Below are 12,500 nucleotides of genomic sequence, written 5' to 3' on the forward strand. Positions count from 1 at the left end.
GATCCCGGAAGGATGAAAGGCAAAGTCGACCTTGGCGAGATTTGAACTTAGAATGCCAGGACGGACGAAATGAGGCTAAGCATTTTGCAAGGCGTGCAAATGATAAAGCCAGCTGCCGCCAAAGTAGTAAGTATATATAAAATTCAAATTTTACCAAAAGGCCAAAAAGTTTGGGAAGGGGCTAAGTCTATTAGCTAGACCTCTAGTGTTCAGCAGGTTTGTATGTTTAGCAAGCACAGAATGATGGATTGCAAAGTCGACTCGGCGGAATTTCAACTCAGAACTTATAGACGGGCGAGATGCCGCTAAGCATTCTGCCCGGGATGCTAACGATTCTTTTCTTACTTTAGCCGCAAAGCCCGAAATTTTGGAGTGGTGGGGCCAGTCAATCACATCGACCCCAGTACGGAACTGGTACTTAATTTATCGACCCCGAAAGGATGAAAGGCAAAGTTAACTTTTACTAAATTTTAACTCATAACGTAAAGACAAACGAAATACCGCCAAGCATTTTTCCAGGCTTGCTAACGTTTCTTATTTTTTATTGCCTACATGGGGCTAAACATAGAAAGGACAAACAAAGACAGACAAAGGGATTAAGTCGATTACATCGACCCTAGAGCCTAACTGGTACTTAATTTATCGATCCTAAAAGGATGAAAGGCAAAGATGACCTCGGCGCAATTTGAACTCAGAACGTAACGGCAGACGAAATACCTATTTCTTTACTACCCACACGGTGCTGAACACAGAGGGGACAAACAAGGACAGACAAACGGATTAAGTCGATTATATCGACCCCTGTGCGTAACTTGTACTTAATTTATCGACCCCGAAATGATGAAAGGCAAAGTCGACCTCGGCGGAATTTGCACTCAGAACGTAGCGGCAGACGAAATACCACCAAGCATTTCGTTCAACGTGCTAATATTTCTACCAGCTCGCCGCCATATGTGTGAGTAAATATTAAACCAAAGACCAGAAAGTTTGGTTTATCTTTTAGTAAAAATAAAATGCAAAGAATGCTCTGATAAAAATTGAACTCAGAACGTAAGGGCGTGACGAAATACCGTGAGGCATTTTTTGTTCGTCACTAATGATTCTGCCATCTGCTCTCTTCCAAATGAAAATATATGAATGAAAAAAAAATTGTGCTGCTTTGTGAAGAAAACCATCAACACGAGCAAACAAGCATGGCCCATTGTTCTCACATAAGGCTACATTGTTACGTTCTAATCAACAGTTACCTATCTATTAAATGATACAAAAGCTTCTTGTTTAACACCAATGAGAAGGTAACCTCAATACTGATATTAAGGTTTGTTTATTTTATAATGCTCGTTTTTTATTTTTCTTTCTGTTACAGTTGTAGTCCAGTTGTAACCTCTTTGTTAGAGAACAAAACTTTTGCTCCGCTAACCCCTCAATTACAACTCATTTTATTTTCCCCTCTTTTTTTTTACTTATTATTATTTCGAACACAAATTCAAACCCTCCATATGTTCCCTCCAACTTCGTTTATACATAGTTTCTCACTTGTTCTCTCCTTTATCCCCTACACTCTTTAAATCGCCCCCTCTTTTTAAATATTTTTGTGTGTTTGTACGTTTATTTTTAAGCCCTCTTTCACTACTCTTGTGACCAATAAAGATATCATTATCTTATTATCATTATTTTATTATTATTGTGAAATAATATTCATTTCCTGCCATTAATAATATTTTCATTTGAAATGAATTTCATTTTCTTGCATTGACCTGGTTAAAAATAACATACTTGACAATATGTCTTGTATTTATTGTAATTATTTATGTATTAGTATCATCCTGAGCATATGTGTATGCAGGTATATGTATTATGGGGGTGTTTGTACACAACAATCATAGTGTTAAGACAAACAACAGAGGCGGGTGGCACAGAAATTGATATCACAAGTGCAGCTGCCGGGAGACGTGTGCATATTTTTGTCAATGAGGTATAAGTTTAAAAAAAAAACCTTTCTATGATTTATTACCAAGTCAAAGGAAACAAAGGGGAATAAACGACTTATCTTTCAACGAAACTCTCTATCACAAATGGAAGGGATTCGTTTCTGCTTGTTTGCGTTGTCTTTTTATATTTCTTCTATATTTGTTTGGTTGTTAGAAGGGCTGGTTTGATATTTGAATAAATATAATAAAAATTGATATTTGGCGGGATGTATAATCCTTATTTTGATCACGTACAATTAATAAACTCTCACCCTATCAGTAGCACTATTGATTTCGAGAGTGATACCTTTTGTAGAGGCCTTAACAAATGTAACAGATATATATCTACAGCAGACAGCCGAAAAGTTAAGAACAGCCTATTCATCAAGAACTTACAATCAGTTACACTTTATTGACAACAAAGTTGTCGGTATACTCAGAAAGTATTTGGCTATCTGATAAATTCGATCGTTTTTTTTTCTCCATTTATTTTTCTCCTTACATTTCGTCAACAAATCAGTCAGTAATATATTCTCTTTCATTGTTTAGGACTTCTTACAATGTTCCTCTTGCTTGTCAATATCTTGCCGCCAAATATCACCAGTTTTTGAATCAAAGAATTCATAGAACCACGTTTTCAATTCCACGTCTTTGTTGAACTGAACGCTTCACAATGTTGACGAGCTACCCAAAGAGGCGATAATCAGAAGGTGCTATTTCGCGTGAATATGGTGGGTCTGTTAGACCTTCACATCCGAGTCCTCGAATAGCATGTATTTCTTAGTCAATTTAACTATGTGGGGGCGACCATTGTCGTGTTGAAGACGCACACCTTTGCCGGTTCGGTCGTTTGAGCAAGTTGCCTCTTTGAGCTGGTGCATTTGATGGACGTAGGGTTCTGCATTGAACGTAAAGTTGTGGATAGATCCTTCGCAGTCCCTGCAAATGAAGATCATGGTTTTGCGCAGATGCAACTCTGACTGTGGTCGAGGTGTTGCTTGCTTGATAGTAGGACTCAAATATTTTTTCCTCTGCCTAGTATTGACATAAAGGCACTATTTTTCATTGCCGGTGACTATTCGGTCGCGAAACTTATGTTTGTATCCACGAGTAGCTAAGTTTCCAGCGTGGAAGCTGGCGGTAATTGAAGAGAGCTGAAATTTGTCTTCTTTCTTCAGAGCGTGTGATACCCATGCACAGTTTTTGGACCTTACTCATCAAGGGTAGCTGATGGGTGACGGTTTTAAGAGAGGATTCCATCTACCGGGTCAATTTCCTAGTAGATTGGCACGGATTTTCATTCATTGGCTGCTGTTTCAACACACACACACACACACACACACACACACATCATATAGCTACAGTTAGCGCGAGGAAAACAAAATATACATTACCTGGAATCGGTTTGAGAGCAAGCTCACTCAGCAATTCAATTTGCTACACATTGATACAGTAGCCATCAGCGAGGGAAGAATTCCAAGAATGCAAGAAGTCTCCCCACGTTTGATGATTGCATATTATGGTCTGTTTGGATCGGGGAGTGCTGTTCCAGAAAGACTTGGAACACGAGTTTCATGGATTCTGTCAATAAGAGTGCGTTTAAAGGATGTGAGCGACATCAAAGCAATAATTAGAGAATAGTAGCAATCAATACCTTGACCACTGTAGGACGGGCTGAATTTCTTGAGGCGTCTTGACATTTTCTAGGAATGTTCTGTTTTCAAGCTTCAGCTAAGGATTGGAATTCCATTTTAGACGCATGATGGGAATATGTATGGTTAACTTATACACATTTTCAGCTTCGCTGACAAGTATCTAAATAGTTTCCTGAATATACCAATGTGATCATGCAATCACCATAACGGATCGTCTAGACAGTATATGGTTGTTTTCATTACTTAGTGGATAGATGTCCGCTATTGCAACTGGCCGGTCACAGAATACAAATTTGAGTTGCAGGACAGGATTTGAATCACTGAACACTGAGTACGCCATGGCTATAAAAACCAGATTAGTAATCCAGTTAAGCGACAGTTGGCATCAGCAATCTCAGCAGACGGTGGGGTGGTGCTATCAACAGGGGATGTAGAGGGGGAATCGATAGCATTTAGCAAAGAACTAGTAACAGAACAGTTTTCGTGAATATGGTGGATACGACTTTCATGCCAAATCACTGGCAAAGATCCTTGCACCACCTTCTTTTGATCAGGAAGTGCAAGCAAAAATCCGTCCAGTTGCTATAGCGAAGGAAACTGTGAGGGAGATGAGATCGATAGAAATAAAGACACACTTAACTCTTCAGCCAAACTACAAGGAGTGGAAGGTATGGTGAGAGAGACAGACAGACAGACAGACAAACAGAGTTGAATTTTTTTAAATGTAGGTGTGAACAACAAATGCAGTTCGTGTGAATGGCCTACACTACACATGCTGCTGCACACCGAGAAACGAAAAATGTGGAAGGACACTTGCTTTGTGTTGTCAAAGTTATTGACTGGCGAAGAGAGGGGTTTTCTTTCATGAGATCTAAGTAGCTATCTCCCTTATTAGGGAATATTTCTTGGAGTATGTATTTTTATCTTCTTTTTACACGCCATAACCAACCTCTCACACTGTTTCTATTTTGTTCTGGTGTACCGTTTTTGTTTTCTTTGAACCCCTGTGACTCTTAAAAAAATATCATCCTTCTTCTTTATCAATCGGCGAGATGACAGAAACGTTAGCACGCGGGGCAAAATGCTTAGCGGTATTTCGTCTGCCGCTACGTTCTGAGTTCAAATTCCGCCGAGGTCGACTTTGCCTTTCATCCTTTCGAGGTCGATTAAATAAGTACCAGTTACGCACTGGGGTCGATATAATCGACTTAATCCGTTTATATCGACCCCAGTGCGTAACTGGTACTTATCTAATCGACTTAATCCGTTTGTCTCTCCTTGTTTGTCCCTTCTGTGTTTAGCCCCTTGTGGGTAGTAAAGAATTAGGTATTTCGTCTGTGTTTATGTTCTGAGTTCAAATTCCAACGAGGTCGACTTTGCCTTTAATCCTTTCGGGGTCGATAAATTAAGTACCAGTTGCGTACTGGAGTCGATCTAATCGACTGGCACATCCCCCAAAATTTAGGGCCTTATACCTAGAGTAGAAAAGAATATTATTAAGTCGGCGAGTTGACAGAATCGTTAGCGCATCGAATAAAGTGTTAAAAGCATTTCTTTCGGCTCTTTACATTCTGTGTCCAAATACCGCCGGGATCAACTTTGCTTTTCATTCCTCCGAGGTCAATAAAATAAAGAACCAGTCAAGTGCTTTGGTCGGTGTAATTAAGTACGCTCCTCCCACTCAAATCTTCTGTCCTTGTATCACATTCGAAAGAATTTTTATCTATAAGGCTGAGTCGTTGTCAAAGTTAAGTCATTACATTTAGAGATGCACTAGACGACTTTCCTATAAATAAATTATGTTAATTACCGCTAGACCTCATTTAACCACGGTGTTGTAGTCTAAAATAATATTTGTTAAGACAATAGTTGAAGATAATATGAGATACAGGTGCGAATAATTTTAGTGCAACTTGTATGAGAAAGTGTGTAAATCAGATAATTCTTTTCAGTTCTTCAGTTACATTGCGTGCCGTAAACCCGCTGGCATCCTGCTGGAATATGAACGAATTTTGAGTGATAGGTGTCAAGCGTTGAAAATAACCAAAAGTTAAATTAATAGGATTAATTAATTCAGAAAAAAAAAAGATAACAAATATGTAGGATATAAAATATAAAAAAATATAAAAACTGAAACAGGAAGTGTGTGAAATAATGCGTTTTTAAGGAGAGCGAGAAGAAAGCGAAGAGAATGAAGAGTGAGAAACTGGTTAGATGAAAGTAATAAAATACAATATATGAACGGAGATAGTGAGAATGAGAAAGAAAATCTTTTTTTAATAGTGAGAGAATGTCCAACAATAGGAAAAATTAAATAACAAAGCTGACTTCCAATGTGTAATGACATAAAATATCTAAATACTAATTCTAAAAGAACAACATGCATTTCTTTAAGGAAACTTATTCTTCTTACTATATTCTCACACCCATTTCGTTCAGCTTTTTTCTTCTCTTTACGTATATTTTTCTTTGCAAGTTTCCCATATCTGTCAGCGTAGGAAAGGATTCGAAAAGAGACAAAGAGAGTAATATTTGCGAGGAACTGTGTAGGATATTGAAAGGAGTATAGAAAGAAAAATTAAAATAAATTAATGAGAACTTCACATTCACAATAGAACCAACAAAAGGTAAATGATCTAACTAAAGAAGAACCAACTAGAAAGAGAATTATATCTGTAAGGGCGTGAGAGATGTATATGTATCGTTTTTATGTTTCCACTTGTAGTAGCTCATTTATGTTCATATTTATTCTTTTCACGAACTTCTGTGGTTTCTTTGACATTGAGTGGACGAAGATAAAACTATATTCTGGATACTCTTTTAGCTGGTGCCTCTTCTGAGTGTCTTAAACTACTTGATAGAATTCAGAATCGAGTTTTTAACATAACTAGCAGTATCGCCCGGCATCGCTCGGGTTTGTTTCGACCCTTTAGAATTGGAATTTTTGAAAAGTAAAAATTTTCCATTATGTAGCTTGTTATTCTCTTTAAGTGAACATTTTTCTGGTTGAAATACACCGAAAAATGGCGACACAGCAGTAACAAAAATCGTAAAAAAATAAGGAATTTCATAGACAAAAAACACCATTTTGATGTAAATAATTTTTGCTGTTAACATGGTCCGATTTTAATTTTTTCTTCTACGGAAGTAAGAACAAGCCTTTTTCTATCATACAATTTTGGTCAACTTGTGCCGCAAGGTCTCGGAGGTGATAGCGTTAGTTGAAGGCTACCAAACCTGCCATACACAGACAACTTCAGCTTTATATATAGAGAGATTGATTTCCTTTCATTCTACTAGGCTGGAGTCAATCGCTCATCGTTGAAATGTGTCTTAGTATTTTTTCTATAAGTATATCTATGGGCATTGATAAACTTTCGAGTCTAGGATCCATACGTGGTGAGTCCTTCTTTCTACTAAGATGGAGTCTTTGGCGCATCGTTGAAATGTCTCTTCATTGTGTCTGTTTTACGAGTATTTCCATGATCAAGGCTCTGAACTTTCTGATTAATACTATCACAATGACATTCGTCGATTTCACTGAGTCTACGCCTTTGAAAGCATTCAGGACATATCTGGCTCTGAGAATCGCCCCCCCCCCTTTCTATCAGTCACAGAGGTCTTGTAAATAAATGCTCATGAACTCAGATCTTCCTCGGTTGATTAGCCTATATATATATAATATATATATAAATATATATATATAATATATATATATATATATATATATATATATTATATATATATTATATATATATATATATATATATATATATATACATGGGGAATGCCACATCACAGACTAAAATCTAAAATGGAGAACAAATTTCTGAAATTGAATTAATGCTCCTTAGAGATCAGAGTAATTAAAAAATTCTGACTGGTCTCTCTTTTTTCTTTTGTTTAGGCGTTGGCGAAAATATTACGGAGTAGGGAAATTTTCTGTTGTTGTCACTGTTTTTTAAATATTTAAATTAAGTGAAACATTTCAAATTTGGTATATCGATGTAATTTTCATGTAAAGTATGATTTTGTTATTCACTTGTTCTTGAATAATTTTAGGAAAAATATTAGAGGTTTGAAGTTTGATAAAATTTATTCAATTAGAAAACAGCATTTATAAGCTGATCTTTTCTCCGCCATATCTGTCTGTCACAAAATGAAGGCAAAAACACTATGACAACGATGAAATTTGTAAGAAGTTTTGAGGTTTTAATGAATAGTCATGTGAAACGGTGGAACAGGCATTTTCTCTTTTACTTGATTCAGTCATTTGACTGCGGCCATGCTGGAGCACCGTCTTTAAACGAGCTAATCAACCCCAGGACTTATTCTTTGTAAGCCTAGTACTTATTCTATCGGTCTCTTTTGCCGAACCGCTAACTTACGGGGACGTAAACACACCAGCATCAGTTGTCAAGCGATATTGGGGGCGGGGGGGCAAACACAGACACACAAACATACACACACACACACACACACACACACACACACATATATATATATATATTATATATATATATATATGTATATATATATATATATATATATACATATATGCGACGGGCTTTTTTCTGTTTCCGTCTACCAAATCCACTCACAAAGCTTTGGTCGACCCGAGGCTATAGTAGAAATCACAATTGCCCAAGGTGTCACGCAGTGGGACTGAACCCGGAACCATGTGGTTCGTAAGCAAGCTACTTACAACACAGCCACTCCTACGCCTGTAAACAATGTAAAAAGAGAAATCCTCAATGAATTGTTGTTTTTTTCGAAACATCACAAAAACTAAAACAAAAAAAAAAACCTGTATGCTATACTAATGTAGTAATAGTTTAAATCACGTCAACATTTAATACATTTTTAGCAGTGAAAATACAAAAACGAAAGTTTGAAATGCACTAGGAGCTTCTTAATTCATAGCCTAGTATCCTAAAAGAAGAAAACTGAATAATGCAGTGCAAAATACGATATTGGGAAAAGATAAAATGGACACGAATGGAACGAACGCTTCACATCTTAGGTTTGCTATACCGCAGTTGGCTTCAGCTTAAGCAACAACAACGGCATCTCATGAGTATATCATTTATATGAATGGCTGTATGGTTAAGAAATTCGCTTTGCAACCACATGGTTTCTGGTTCGATCCCAGTGCATGGCACCTTGGGCAACTGACTTCTACTCTAGCCCTCGGCCGATCAATGCCCTGTGAGTTAACGTGACTGACGGAAACACCGTAGAAGCTCACCACGCGGGGGTTTTGCGCATGTGCCCCCTCTCCCTACACCGCTTGATAACTAGTTTGTTTGTTTATGTCTGACTTTAAAAAAGTATTGGGGTTTCGACAAGGCCCTCAAAGGCTTTGCTCCACATGACCACAGTCTGATGACTGAAACGAGTTACAAACAAAAGTATGCTCTTTATTTTTTTGTTTTTTAACTGATCAACGCTGAAATGGTTCGTTTCTTCAAATACTATTTCAACGAAAATAAAAACCGATTTCGACCAAGAATTGAAACCGTGACTGACAGCAGCTTGCCAGAGTTGAAAAAAAATTGTTCTATCAACACTCCCTCCATTACCCTATCACCAATTCCCGAAACCCTCCCCTACCCCGTCCGAGACCTAATTATTAATATGCATAAGCGATAAGGTTGGAACTGTGTGATTGCTCAGCTGGTAGACAGACATATTTCGCTTACATACAACAAGCCAAGTTAACAACAGGGAGATTGAATGGTTTCTCGACTTCAGCATCGCACTATTGTGCTAAGATATATTGACATTACTGGAAAAGAATGGGGAAAATTTATTTAAAAGAAAAAAAATAGAAAGATTACCGAATAGAACACGAACAATATGTAGAAGAAATGCTGAATGTGAATCAGATATATTTGTATTAAAGAAAGCGGATAGAAATATATATATATATTATATATATATATATATATATATATATATATATAATATATATATATATATATATATATATATATATATATGCATGTACAGACACACATGTACATATGTATGTAAAGGAAAGAGATCAGATAATATTTAGTAATATAAAATAAAAATTATAATAAAGAACATAGCTACTGTAGAGAAAAGTTTTGTATTATAAAAGTATTCACGCCAAAAGAAGAAATAAAAATAATAATAATAATAATAATAGAAACAGGAGAGTAGTAATAGTAGCAATTTAAGGGTATACATAGAATGTGTTCAATACGCTGGACTAATGACCCGTACACTAGTCAATAAGGCAGATTCTTTTCTCTGCATTATTTTCTTTTGTTGACTAGCCATACTGCCAATGGCAGTCCGTTTTAAAAACCACGCATTTACAATATTGTCTGGACAATAGCTGCGATGAAGTGGCGATGAGGCGTGTCCAACACAGTATGAAGCTTTCAGTGAAAATCCACAATGCCCGACATAGGCATATGTTTCTCTGCTCAACTCTAATGTTGCTTTGCCATCGACTTTTACGCACAAACACGTCTTTATAGATGCCTTTTACGCACCTTATTTGAAATCAATGCATCTTTCATTTAGTTACTGAATAAAACTTCGTTAAATGGAAGAAAGTGAAATGGAAAATGATATTAAAGGAAATAGTGACTATAAGACACGGTGAATAAAGAAAAAGGGGAAATCCTGGAATGAAAGTTTTAGAGAAACATTTTAAGCGCTGTCTCTTTTGTGACATGTTATTGTTGTCGGAAAAGTATTTCGGTGATATTTCTACGGAGTCTTTAAATTCTGATTTCAAATTCCACGAGAGGTGAAATTCGTCATGATCCCCTCCAGGATCGATAAAATGCAGTACCAGTAGAACATAGGGAGTTGATGGTTCCAACTAAGCCTTTTTTCTACCTGAACTTTTATCTCGGCTGCTGCTGCCTCTATTACTGGTGGATTGATAGAATCACTAGAGTGTCGGATAAGATTACTTTGCATTTCTTTTTCCCGCCCTTGACGTTCCGAGTTAAAATTTCGTCGAGGTCAACTTTACCTTTTATCCTTCCGGGATTCATAAAACAAAGTATTAATGGACTATTGGGGTCGAAGGACTTGAATAGAGCCTTCCCCCACCCCCGAAAAAACTGCTGGCCTAGTGGTCATGGGTTGGCAGAATCTTGTCAGTCAGATTGACAGAATCTTGTCAGAAGGTGGCAAGCTGGCAGAAACGTTAGCACGCCGGGCGAAATGCTTAGTGGTATTTCGTCTGCCGCTACGTTCTGAGTTCAAATTCCGCCGAGGTCGACTTTGCCTTTCATCCTTTTGGGGTCGATTAAACAAGTACCAATTACGCACTGTGGTCGATATAATCGACTTAATCCGTTTGTCTGTCCTTGTTTGTCCCTTCTGTGTTTAGCCCCTTGTGGGTAGTAAGCAAATAGGTATTTCGTCTGCCGCTACGTTCTGAGTTCAAATTCCACCGAGGTCAACTTTGCCTTTCATCCTTTCGGGGTCGATTAAGTAAGTACCAGTTACGCACTGGGGTCGATATAATCGACGTAATGTCCTTGTTTGTCCCCTTTATCTTTAGCCCTTTGTGATCAATAAAGAAATAAGAATCTTGTCAGTCAGAATCCGGCTCTTTCGTTCTAAGATCAAACCCCACCGAGACCAACTTTGTCTTTTATCTCCCCACACACACACCGCGGGTAGACAAAGTAAAGTGCCAATTATTAACAAGAGTCGATGTAATCAACAAACCCCCTTCCCAACGAAAGTCCTAGCTTTGTGCCTAGATGTTAAATAGGCAGTAATGTGGCAGACGAAAACGGGGAGCTACCAGAATGGTTAGTGCGTCGAACAAAATTGCTAGTAACATTTCTTCTGGCCTTTACCTTTTTAATTCAAATATCACCAAAGACAAATTGCAATTTATTTATTCGGAATCGAGATACTTTAATTGGTAGGTAGCACTACATGTGACATTTTAAAAACAGATAATTCGACAGAAGTCCGAGCCAAGCTAGTACCCTATGAAACTACTTACAAGCCGTTTCCGTCGTACCTGTGAAGAAGAACAGCAAGAGTCACCACCAGGAACATCGGTCAAGGTGTCACTCCTGGCTACAAGTGACTTTAGTGACAGAAACACGCATATGGTCAGTGATGATGTAAAATTTGGTGAGATGTTGTTGAGTGGAGTCTCTATGGACATACCAGTTCTCTCGATCCCGCATCACCACAAAACAATAGCAGAGCTGTACCTGTATAAAAATTAGACGACCAAGCTGTTACATATGGTGAAAGAAAACTCATCAGAAAGGTTTTGTTATTGAGAATCCAGAAGAAGAAAAGCAACAAAAGATCATAGAGGTGGTTGGTCCTAGAACAGCAAGGTGCAAATTGTGAGCCAGCAAATGCAATTACCTTGCTCTCGTTTCCAGAAAAGAGTCATCAGACAAACAAGTCCCGTCTGGCAGCCACAACCAATGAAAGACAATGAGAGTCAACTATAGCAAGAACCACGAGAGATAACATGAAAAATATCAGTAAGTACATTGTCATAACGTTTATGAGAATGGGGGCCTAATAAAATATACTGAAGATGATCAGAATAAAACAAGAGAACAGAAATAAAGGAGAAATCGAAAGAAGGCTATGAAATGCGAATAATTGGAATACACCTCCTGCGAAGAAGAAACTCTCTCCCGTATCTTATGGAGGAGAACAAGTGTTCAGTTAAGTGGAACCATCATTCTGACCTGGACAAACATTAATAAAAATGACGAGGTTTTAATAACACTCTTATACAATATACACAGGAAATATCCAGACGAAGTATGGATGGAGAAGGAGGGAATAAAAGTTCAAATCCCAGATAGACCATACGATCCAGAAGACGTGAACCGTC

The sequence above is a fragment of the Octopus sinensis genome, linkage group LG9 (genome assembly GCF_006345805.1).
Source record: "Octopus sinensis linkage group LG9, ASM634580v1, whole genome shotgun sequence".
NCBI classification, from domain to species: Eukaryota; Metazoa; Mollusca; class Cephalopoda; order Octopoda; family Octopodidae; genus Octopus; species Octopus sinensis.